Raw genomic sequence first — 12181 nt, 5'->3', positions numbered from 1 at the left:
TGGTTAGGGGCCGGGAGGCGCACTGTCTTTCTTTTCACTTTCTTCTCCATCCAGCCCTTTTTTCCATTTTCTCCTCTCCCTCTTCCCCTTGTCCCTCCTCCCTTTCTTTCCTCCCTTTGAACAGCACCTGGTCCATCAGAGGATGAGTTTTCACGTGTTGGCCATCACCTTCGCCGTCACCGCCGCCGTCCCGCGTTGCCATCATCATTGTCCTCATCACCTCCACACGCTGAGCGTCCTACTTCAAAAGCAAAATGCCTTTAACGAGAGTACGACAGGTCTAAGACGCCACCTTTGGGTTAAGTGGGGGTTTGGGATTATTTCTATTTTCTAATTATTCAGTCCCCTCCCGCTAATTGTGAAGTGTAGAGCCATTGGGCTGAAATGGATTTGATTCACCACATGCCCCTCGAATCCTTTCTGGAACAAGATTGGATGCAAAAATAAATCAGTACATTTTCCGCACGTGCAGCCCAACCCAGAGCTCCCTGCTACTGACTTCATTCTTTAAAGCACGTGGAGCCCAGGCAGCGCCATTAGGAAAACGTCAAAGAGAAAAGCCGGCTCCGGCCCCGGGCTGCACCGGAGCGGTCGAGTGAGCTGTTCCACTCACAGCACGTCAACACTTTGCCCGCCTCTTAGTGGTTTTCCGAAGGTCGCTGATGCTGGCAGGGAGTGTGGAAAAGGGATGTTTACACCTGGGGCTGGGAGACGCCCTCTCCCACGCTGGGAGAGACTGGCGGAACGGCCTGCCAATGAGAACAGTGCCGTCCACGCCTTTCTGAGCACACGGTAAGCCTCAGGCACGTGACACACGTGAGAGGTGCTTCTGTGTCTCCTGGGTTGCTTATGACCATCTTGACAGGCAGCCGCCACCTTCCCACTCCGCCGGTGGAGGAAGCGTGGTGTGGGCAGATGCAGCTGCAGTTTGTATCCAAGGTAGGGCGGTGGCCGAGCTGCAGGCTGGACTTCTGTCAGCATTATTATGGGTTGAACTGTGTTCCTCCCCCAAGATTTATATGTGAGGGTCCTACCCACCCCCCCACCGGCCCAGGACCTTGGAATGTCACCTTACTTAGAAGTAAGGTAGTTGTGGAGGTAATGAGTTAGGATGAAGCCACGCTGGAATACGGTAGGACCGGTCCTTATCCAACGGGGACATTTGGAGACAGACACACACCCAGGGTGGATGCCACGGGAAGATGGAGGCAGAGGTCAGCGAGATGCTTCTCCACGCCAAGGAAGGCCGGCAATTCAGGAGAAGCTGGGAGAGGCCTGGGACAGATCCTCCCTCACAGTCAGAAGGAAGCAGCCCCGGTGACACCTTGAGCTGGGCCTTGCAGCCTCCAGGACCGTGGGCGAGTACCCCTCCGCGGTGTAAGGCACCCGTTCTGGGAGACTAACGCAGACGTCCCACCAGACCTGTGCCCTGTCACTGTGTTTCCTTGAGCTTCAGCGGAGAAACAAGAAGACTCTGGAGGCCACTCTGACTCCTCTGCGGGGCGAGGACGGAGAGGACACAGGCCTGGCCCCCAGGGTCCCGAGGCTCTGAGAGCGGCCCCTGGGTGCGGGCTGGTGGTGTTTCCTCCTCCTCTCGGTCAAGGCGTGTTTCCCGTTTCTGCACTCGCGCGTGGGCTGAGACTTCTCAAGAGCGGGGACTCCCTTGGCACTGCCATCTGTGGCCGCGGGAGGGATCGGGGTGGCCCAGCGGCCATGCAGAGGGCGCACGGTGCTGGAGAAGCCATGGAGGGGAACCCATTTGTGAGGCTGTTGAAAATGTTTACTTTTGGATAATGAGTTGTTTGTTTTTCCAGAAAACTTTTCTCTTACTAGAACCATGTCAACAAGAGCCACCCTTGGGCTCTGGATGCCTGGGAGGCTCTGGAGCCGCTGGGCAGAGGAGAAGGTGGAGCGGGTCTTCCCAGACCAGCTCCTACAGGGCCGGCCAAGGCACTGGGCCTCTCTACGTGCCTCTGCGGATCCTCTGGATCCAGAGCCATCTGGACCACCTGAAGAGTTCTTTGAAACCAGCTGATTTTCCGAGGGGACAGTTGACATGGACGGGGGTGTCCCCGGCAGGAGCACTGGCTTCCGAATTAGAGGCCGAAAGCATGGACTCTCTCGGTCACTAACTCAGCTCTACACTCCGGCAAAACCCTTTGCAGCTCGGGTCGCCCTGTCTGTGCCTGGAGGTGAGCAGCTCCTGTCTCAGGGTCGCGGTGGGGGTGGGGGTGAGGTGGAAGGCCCGGGGACGGCACCGGACGGTGAACGCCATAGCTTCCTCCCCTTTCCCTCCCACGTTGTTGAAGTGCAGCTCGGGGTCAGCACGCTGTCTCTACTTTATATGCTTTGTTTGGTGATTTCGATATTTAAGCCTCTTTCAACTCAGTCAAACTTCACCACAGAAAGGGCAAGACGCCAGGAAATGCTGGCGGTGCCTAGAGCATCGCTCTTCATCCTGAACAGTGGTTCCGTGTGGAATCTGCGGTGCCTTTCTAGTGGCAATACTAGATATTTTCCTTTACAGCAAAAATGAGAATCTTTATTAAAACAACTACCTATTATTATTTAACATCCTGGTTCCAAAGCGACAGCTCTGTGGCATGGCTTATTAAGAACGTTTATATCGAGGTGTTTCTGACCATTTACTAATTCTTTCTTTAAATTTTTATTTATTTATTGTTGAGAGATGGGATCTTACTATGTTGCCCAGGAAAGTCCTGGCTCAAGCAATCCTCTGGCCTTGGCCTCCCAAAGTGGTGGGATTACAAGCATCAGCCACGACCCCCAGCCCTATTTACTAATTCTCGGTGATTAAAGCCTTTCTAGCCCTCGTCTCACTTCATGCTTCAAAGCTTGCTTTCCATCTCTGAAGCTAGAATGTTCCTGACACACACATGTGGGTCTAGGGTGGTGAGTGGTAGTTTTCTCTCTCCCTGGCCTCTGCTAATAATATTGAAGGATTCAGACCTAGTTTTTCCCCATCCCTATTCTAAGCTAGGGAGGAAGGAGAGAGAAAGAGAAAAGGGGAGTGGAGAGAGAGAGAAAGAATGAGAGAGAGAGACATTGAGAGAGGAGGCAGGAAAAACTCCCTTCTATGGGTCACTTCTGTGCCTTTGAGAGTGTGAATCCCTGTGGCTTCCCCGAGAGAAAATAAGCAATTTTCCACTCTCATCAAGAAAAAAGACGAATTTCTTGCTCCCGACAGGAGTTTGCAGGGGCCCTGTGCTGCTCCGGCAATGGCCTCAAATGTCAGTGCTTAAGACGGACGTATACATTAAGCACTTCTTAGCTGATTCCTTAACAACCACTCTGGTCTCCACAGCCTGCCTTAGCGACACACTGCATTAGTGGTGTGGTCCAAGATGACTGATTTTAGAAAGAGCCGCACCTCCCGATGTGGACGATCTCACGGTGAGAATGTGTTGACGGGAGCTGATGGCGGTCTTCAGGCAGAGTTCCCGTGACTCTGAGTTGGGGTTTACCACGTGGACCCTGAATTACTTGGTACCTTGCATTTTTAGCTTTGGAGGGTGCGATGGGGTGGGGGTCCTCTCTTTTAGCAAGATTTTAAGTTCATGAGGGCGTGTCCTGTCATGTGCCTCATTGCCAGCATCCTCTGTAACCCTCTAGAACCTGAAACTTAAGATACCTGCATGGGGGGGGAAGGGAGCAGCCAGAGGGACTGGCTTTGACACTTGCTTAGGGAGCAGGCAGGCGTCTTGCACCCCGTTTGCAAAAATGGGTTGACTTTCTTCTTACTGTGAAGGACTTTAGCGTTTTCTTCCAGAGAAGGACCACCTTTCCTTGTCTCTTTTCTAAGCTTTTCTTTGAAATAGGATACATAGGCAGAAAAGCGCATAGGAGTGTACAGCTTGATGCCTTTCCATTGACGGAGCACAGCTGTGTAACTGGCATCCAGATCAAGAGACAGAACATCCCATAACCTCTGAAATTGCCCCAGTGCCCTCTTGGAGCTCCTGCTCCCCGCCATGTGAATTACTGGCCTGCCCTCCAATGATACAGAGCGGTTCTGCTGGTTCCAGTACTTTACATAAACAGAGCCACACAGTACGCGGCCTTCTTAGCGCCTGTTTCTTTTGTTTCAACATTTAGTCTGTGAGATTTCAACACAGTCTCGCCTGTGGTTTTAAGCCCTTCGCTCTGGCTGTTACATGGTAACCCACTGCATGAATGTACTACGGTTTATCTGCTCTGCTGCTATGAGCACGTCGTTAGCTTCCAGTTTGGGGCTATTACAGACAGTGCTGCTGGGAACATTCTAGTTTGCGTTTTTTGTTGCACGTCTCTGAGCGTGCCTACTTGAGGGCATACCTGGGAGTGGCACGCTAGGGCCAAGGGCTTGTTCATCTTTAACAGACAGATCAGCCAACAAGGTCATGCCGGTCCGCAGCTCGGGCTGCGTCTTGGCCGTACGTCTTGGTCAACACTTGGTGTTTTTCTTGTGGACATTTTCGTCGTTTGCCTTTTCTTTCTCCTCCCATCTCCTCCAGAAATAGAGCCATCTGGATTGACAGAGATGCAACAGCAGTTCCATGGAGAAATAGTAAGCAGTCGGTTCCACCAGAGGTGATGGAGAAATCGGACATCAATGTGGAAGAAAAAAATGAGCCGGGGCCTGGCGAGGTGGCCCACGCCTGCAATCCCAGCACCTTGGGAGGTGGAGACGGGCAGATCATGAGACCATCCTGGCCAACATGGTGAAACCCTGTCTCTACTAAAAATGCAAAAATTAGCTGGGTGTGGTGGTGAGCACCTGTAGTCTCAGCTACTCGGGAGGCTGAGGCAGGAGAATTGCTTGAACCTGGGAGGTGGAGGTTGCAGTGAGCTGAGATCACGACACTGCACTTCCGCCCGGTGACAGAGCAAGACTTTGTTGCAAAAAAAAAAAAAAGAAGCTGAACCTGAACTTGGCTCCTCATATGCTAAGAGCATGTGTCTGTGTTCTTTTCAAACACCTGTGGAATATTTACAAAAATCCTGTTAGGAGCAAAATCTCAGTCCCCAACGCAGAATTCACTAGGCTAATTTCTCTGACTTTAGTGGAAGACAATTAGAAATTAGTATCCAAAGAAAGTCAGCTCTGAGAGGCAGAGGGTTGCCGTTGTTATTCACGGCTGTAGCCCCAGAGCCTAGAAGGGTGCCTGGCGTCAGTTTTTGAATTAGCGAGAAACGTGAAGAGGCATATCGGTTAGAATGCATCCAGTAAAAATTAGCAGAGGAACTAAAGTAATGGTATTTCTCGTTCATTGAGTGTCTAGAGCTGCGTTTTCCAGGCTCTGTCTGACATCCTCAAGGAGACTCCACGCCCGTTCCTCCTGCTCTGGATTCGCGTTGCCTCGGTCTCTTGGTCCCAAGATGGCGGTGATGATTGTGACAGTGTTAGTCACTATGATTATTATGATGGTAATGCTATTGCATTTGACTTGCTTTGTGCCAACTGTTGTTCGAAGCCCCTCACATATTGTTATGCGTTACAATACATTACATGCTTATATTTATCCATGACGGACATGTCATTTTTCCTCATTTACAGATGGGAAAACTGAGGCACAGAGCGATTCAGCAACTTGTCCGAAGTCATAGAGCTAGTAGTTGGTAGATGCAGGAGCGAAGCTTGGACAAAGCCCATGGTCTGTGCCTACTTTCTAAGTTTGATTGTAACTCCAGGTGTTGTATTTTCACAGCCAAAGCAGGAAGAAAGAGGCCACACGAGGCCATGCACCCACACTACAGTCGCAAGGGAGGCTGGGAAATCCGGTATCTGACAGAAAGATCCGGAGTTCCACCTTAGATGAAGCAGGAGCTGGGCCTGAGAGCAGGACGCACTGCTGAACAGAGGGGCTGCTCCCTAAAGCAGGGAAGGAGGCAGGGACCGCAGTCGGCATTTACAAATGGTATCTGTCTCTGCCATATTGAAAAAGAATCCATCTACTTACAAATTAAAAAAAATTCTAGATAATGGGTTAAAAAAAATGAAAAACTATTTAGAAATAATTGGGAACGGATTAATTAAAATTCAGAAGAGGAGAAAAGATCTAAAGAAGGGAAAACAATCTAAAGAGAAGGATAACCTGTAGAAAAAAAAGGAAGGGGTAATCAGAGGCCCACAGGCCCACACTGCTTTACAGGCAGAGTCTACATTCTGAGGCATGATGACATTCTTAGGAATATTATACTTATAAAAGCTCTTCCACAGAATATAAAAAGATGATCTCCAACTCATTCAATAAAGCTAGTGTTTCCCTGACACCAAATCCAGACCTCACTAGTGCAGAAAATATATGGGACACCCCACTGGTGCTAATGACACAAAAAATTTCAACTAAAACATGAACAAATACAATAACGCGATGTACTAGAAGATCACGTTTCCCAGGAATGAAAAGATGGTTCAAGGTTAGGGAACCTATCGGTGTAATTTCCTGCAATAACCGTTAACAGACAATGATGCTATGACCATCTCAGTAAAAGCAGCAGACAGTGTGTTCCTGCTCCGTCCTCTGCCTGACCTGCTGAGGTCTTCTTGCAGGGATTAGAATTTGGAATTCCATTTCCCAGGCTTTCTTGCCATGGTTCCAGTTTCATTTCTACCACTGAGAGGTACTCATTGGTTTGGCAAAAGGGGAAGAAGGCCGGACTGGAGATGTGAGTGCTGTTGGACGGGTCACAGGCTGTCTGGCCCTGCTTCTGCACCGTTCACAGAAGACCATCACGAAAATCATCCTCCTGGAGCGCGCTACGTGCACGCACGCACTTGGGGCGGGGAGGGGTTCTGCAATATAATTTTTGCAGAAGAGAATGGGCATCATCTTCTCAAAGTATTAGGTACTGTGGGTTCCCCCCAGAACATGTAAGTTCCCTTCTGTTGGCTGAAATAATATAAGAAATGGAGAAAATCCACTTTCACGAATTCTAATGTAGATACTGTTTATGTGCGTGTATGCAAAACAGTTCTTGTATTTTTCTGTACAAGATGTGGCATAATAAATGCTGAGTTTCTTGGGGCTATGGATAACATTTCTGGAGCGGTGTCTCACTCGTTTACATAGGTTAGTGACTTGCAGGCATTCTTTGTTCTGGTCAAATGCCTCTGTATTAACTGGTTAAAACGAAGCAAGTTAGACCTGGCAGGCTTCAAGTCTCTGCAGGAGATAATAGATGCTCTCAGTGATTGATATTGAACATCTTTATGACAAGCGTCCTGCAAGCTGCTTTACAAATGGCATCTAATTTAGTCTTCACTATGGATTGATTTATTCAGTGAATTTTTGAGGGGGAACTCCTGTGCAAAAAACACTGAGCTAAGGCCAGAGGATGAAGCGATTCATAAACCACATGTGGCCTCTGCCCTCATGGAACTTGTAATCTGTCAGAGAAGAATCTATGAAAACATGATTGGAGTCAAAACGAGGTAGGGGGCTCCAAGGAGTGAGAAGGAAGTGCTGGATGGTGGGCCTGGGGCAGCCCTCAGGATTCCTGGAAGTAGATCATGGCGGGCTGCCTGGGGGAGGAAGCCAGAATGGAAAAAACTATTGTACCAGCAGCGAGTCCCACTCGAGCCCCATCTTCCTTCTTTTCCCTCCAGTATCTTCCAGTTTGACCTCAAAGGCAGTTGAAAACCTGGAATTAGATATCGAGTATGAAACAGAAAAGTCCCAAGGCAAGCCCTCTATTTCCAGCCCGAAAAACAGAAAACCTGCAGGCCCCGCCGGTCAGAGGGAGTGGATGAAATTCTTTTCCATCTTTTGTTGCTGGTTGTCCTTTCTCGTCCTTGTGTGGGAACAATGACTCTGACAACCGCAGATTTCTTTCACAGGCCCATGAGTCAGTGGCAGTGGGATGGCGTTTGTTAACTGCTGAAAGAGAACTGTCAACACAGAATTCTTTACCCCGAAAATTTCCTTCAGGAATGAAGACGAAATAAAGACATTTGCAGATGAAGGAAAACGAAGAGACATTCTCCCCAGCAAACCTGCTTGCTTACTTGATTTTGGTACCTGTCGTTAACCCTCATAAATAAAATCTGCCGTTGTGATATTATGGAAGTTGCTAATTTTATCCTTGTTCTTAAAAAAAATAGCATTGCATATTTCAGACCAAGAAGTGTAGAATTACTATGAGCCAGCATTAACTGACTTGCCTGAGGCTACACATCTGGTTTGTAACTGGATGAGGTTAGGACGTAGATTTTCAAGCTGATTCACCCAGGGGTGCTGATTTATACCAACGTACGCCGGCCGGGGGCACCAGGGCAAAGAATGCCAATACTGGCTCAGATGATCTTTTCGGACAGTCACTTCTCATGTGCTGATTACATTTTACAATCATTTGGAACTTGGATGTTGAATTTCTGTGCTTCTGGTTGCTCCTCTAATCTGACTTTGTTGCAGCCCATTCCATGGTGACATGTATAGTTGCAAGCCATGATTATTAATAAACATGAAGGAACAGCAGTCGTTCACTCACTTTGAAGATACTCTCTCTCTTCCCAAAATAACCATCTATTCTAGTATACATTAAAATATTTTTAATTGGCTTGATTGAGGTACGATTTCATGAGGTTTGACTAATCATGGTGAAATATTTGTCACCAAAAGTTCTGTCATATGACCTCATATCAGCCCTCCCTACCCCACGGCCACAGGCAGCCACTGCACTGCTCTCTGTGAAAAGACGGGCTCATGCCTTAGGCACTGTCTGTGCCTGGCTTATTTCACTCAGCATAATATTTTGGGATGTTGGTCCATGTTCCCGTGTGTATCAGCAGTTTGCTCTTGTTTATTGCTGAGTAGTGTTCTATTGCATAGATACGCTCTAATCCCTGGTAAGCAGGGATTTGGATTGTTTCCAGTTTGGGGCTATTAGGAATGAATGCGCTTTGAACATCTGTATATAAGTTATTTTGTAGACATGCATTTTTCCCTCCTCTTGGGAATGAAAGAGGATTTACAAGTAGGATTTTTGGGTCATAGATAAGTACGTGTATGTTTAACTATTAAGGAGGTATCCAACTGTCTTCTGAACTGTGTATACCATTTTGCTTGTCCACAACATACGATGGTTCATTTCTGCACATCCTCACCAGCGCCTGGCATTCTGCGGTATCTCATCGTGGTTTCTCACTTGCATTCCACACATGACTCATGGTGCTGAGGCCCACATGCTTACTAGCCGTGTGTAAGTCTTCTTTGGTGAAGGGACTGTCAAAATCTTTTATTCATTTTTAAAATTAGGCTATTTGTCTTTGTAACTTTTTTTTTTTTTTTTTGAAGGAGTCTTGCTCTGTCATCAGGCTGGAGAGCAGTGGTGCGATCTCGGCTCACTGCAGCCTCCACCTCCCAGATTCAAGCGATTCTCCTGCCTCAGCCTCCTGAGTAGCTGGGATTATAGGCGCCCGCCACCAGGCCTACCTACTTTTCGTATTTTCAGTAGAGACGGGTTTCACCATGTTGGCCAGCATGATCTCGATCTCTTGACCTCGTGATCCACCTGCCTTGGCCTCCCAAAGTGCTGGGATTACAGGCATGAGACACTGCTCCTGGCCTTTGTAACTTTTTAAACAGGCAAAACAAGGCTCAGGAAGCCACCCACATACAGACCCACAGACAGGTGCACGCAGGGACATGGAACACACAAAAGGAGGGACACTCACATGGGCACGCCAGCCCTCCCAGGGAGATGTGTGCACACGCAGACCCATGCAGGAAGGCAGAGAGGTGTGCACCTCAAGTCAGACACGTCTTCACATGCACACAGACATGGTGGAAGATGGTCAGTCATGTGACCCAGTGCTGCTCTTGTGCCCCCAACAATCTGGGCAGGTCTGTCAGGGAGGGATGTGGAAGGTGGAGGAGGAAGGCTAAGGTTCCTTGCCCATCAGTGTGCAAACCAGCAGCCCTGGAGAGCATTCTGCATGCCTGCAGTGGGCAGCAGGAAGAAATAGTAGATGAGAAAAATGAAGGAAGAGCCACGACGGCACCAGCTTGGACGAGCTGCTTGAGAGAGCAGCCCACGGGAAGCCTCCCCCACCAAGTCGCCTGTTGTTGGGGATGTAACCACCCTGGGGGCAGATGAAGGGGGCTCCATGGGAGGGAGAGCCCAGGGAGAAGCAGGTCGGGGCCGGTGTCTCGGCCTGATACCCACCAGCCCTCCCTGGACTCCCCAGGACAGGGCTGCAGTGCAGACCACCCTGCAGGGGCGTCAGACCACACAGGGGCCTCTCTCCATTGGAGGAAGCCACAGGAGTTCACACAGCTGGTGTCCCGTTGCTGTGCAGGGCTCTAAATGGTAGGTCCAAGGACTGGAGATGAATCTTAGAGACTTTTTTTTTTCTCTTTAATGAGTAGGCTTTATTTTACTTTAATTTTTTTTTTGAGTAGTTTTGATTTTACAGAAAAGTTGGCCGGCAAGTATTTAAAGTTCCCAAATATGCCCAAGCACAATTTCCTCAATGATTTCCATCTTGCACTAGCATGGTACATTCGTTGCAACTGATGAGCCAATTGATACATTATTATTAATCAAACTGCAGAGTTCGCGTCAGGTTCGCTCTTGGTGCTGTGTATTCTGTGGGTTTTGACCAGCGATCATGTCAAGTATCCCTCATTACAGCGTGTGCACTTGTCCATCCCGCCTTTCCTCCCTCCAAATCCCTGGCACCACAGATCGTTTTACCATCTCCATAGCTTTGCCTTTTCTAGGATGTCCTTCGGTTGGAATCAAGCAGCAGGTAGCCTTTTCAGATTGATTTTTGCACTCAGTAATAGGCTTTTACTATGTCTTTTCATGGCTTAATAGCTCAGTTCTTTTCATTGCTAAGTAATATTCCACTGTATGGATGTGCCACAGTTTATCCATCTCTGCCTTGTATATCTTCTTTGGTGAGGTGTCTGTCTATATCTCTTGATGATTTTTAATTGGGTTGTTTTTTTGTGTGTGTTTTAGACACAAGTCCTTTATCAAATGTGTGGTTTGAAAATCTTTTTCCCCCAGTATGTGGCTTTTCATGCCTTAACAGTATCTCTTACAACCGATGTGATGAATTTTAATAAAGCCAAACTTAACGTTTTTTTCTTTCATGGATCATGCTTTGGGTATCATATCTAAAAAGTCATCACCAAACTCTTAGATTTTCTCTTATGTTATCCTTAAAAGTTTAATAGTTTTGTGGTTTGCGCTTAGGTTTATGATCCCATTTTGACTTATTTTTTGTGATAGATGTAAGTCTGTGTCTAAATGCATTTGTGGGCATGTATGTCTGGTCATCACAAAATCATTTGTTGAAAAGACTGTCTTTCTCCATTAGGCTGCCTTTGCTCTTTTGTCAAAGATCAGTCTATTATATGTGTGTAGTCTCTTTCTGGGCTCTTTGATCTGTTTCATCGCTCTATTTGTCTATTATTTTGCCAAGCCACACTGTCTTTTACTGTAGCTTTGTAGCAAGTCTTGAAGTCCTCTAACTTTTCTCCTGAATGTTATATTAGCTATTCTGAGCCTTGCCGTTCCATATAAGTTTGAGGATGTGATTCTCCATATTCACAAAATAACTTGCTGGGATTTTGATTGGGATTGCACTGAATCTATAGATCAGATTGGGAAGAACTGTTAACAATATTGTGTCTTTCTATTCATAAACATGGAATATCTTTCCATTTACTTAGATCTTTTATTTATTTTGTAGCAGGAAAGGCCACAAAACAAACCTCTCAAACACCAAACTGGGAATGAAGGGGTGATTTATTTGGGAGGGAGCAGCAGCAGCATAGTTGCCTAAAGCTGAGCTCCCAACAAAGACAATCCCTGCCCTTTTAAAGGCTTACAACTCTAGGAATCACATGTGAAAATGTCCAGGGCTTACAACTCTAGAAATCACATGTGAAAGGGGCCTGGACTTACAACTCTAGAAATCACATGTGAAAGGGGCCTGGGCTTACAACTCTAGAAATCACATGTGAAAGGGGCCTGGGCTTACAACTCTAGAAATCACATGTGAAAATGTCCTGGGCTTACAACTCTAGAAATCACATGTGAAAGGGGCCTGGGCTTACGACTCTAGAAATCACATGTGAAAGTGTCCTGGGCTTACAACTCTAGAAATCACATGTGAAAGGGGCCTGGGCTTACAACTCTAGAAATCACATGTGAAAGGGGCCTGGGC

This window comes from Aotus nancymaae, unplaced genomic scaffold, assembly GCF_030222135.1.
Source record: "Aotus nancymaae isolate 86718 unplaced genomic scaffold, 86718_ANA_hifiasm-v0.15.2.pri h1tg000011l, whole genome shotgun sequence".
NCBI lineage: Eukaryota > Metazoa > Chordata > Mammalia > Primates > Aotidae > Aotus > Aotus nancymaae.
Note: the sequence above shows the minus strand (reverse complement) of the source record.